The following is a 293-nucleotide window of genomic DNA, read 5'->3' on the forward strand; positions in this document are numbered from 1 at the left end:
CCCCCCGGGGAGGGGGCGTCTCCCGGCTCTACCCAAACAGTGTGGGCTCGCGTCACCTCGCCGCCGCCCGAGGCTTCCGGGTCCAGCCCAGTCCTGGCGGAGCACCCGGTGTGAACGCGCGCGGGCGCGCACACACGCACACACACACACACACACACACACGCGCGCACACACACACTCGCCCGCCCGCCCCTGGCGCCGCCGCCGCCCCGCCGGGGCCCCCGCCCCCAGGGACAAGTGCGGCCACCGGCGCGCCCCACGCCGCCCGCCGGAGGAGCCCCGGGCCGGCCGCG

This window comes from Panthera uncia, chromosome A2 (genome assembly GCF_023721935.1).
Source record: "Panthera uncia isolate 11264 chromosome A2, Puncia_PCG_1.0, whole genome shotgun sequence".
NCBI lineage: Eukaryota > Metazoa > Chordata > Mammalia > Carnivora > Felidae > Panthera > Panthera uncia.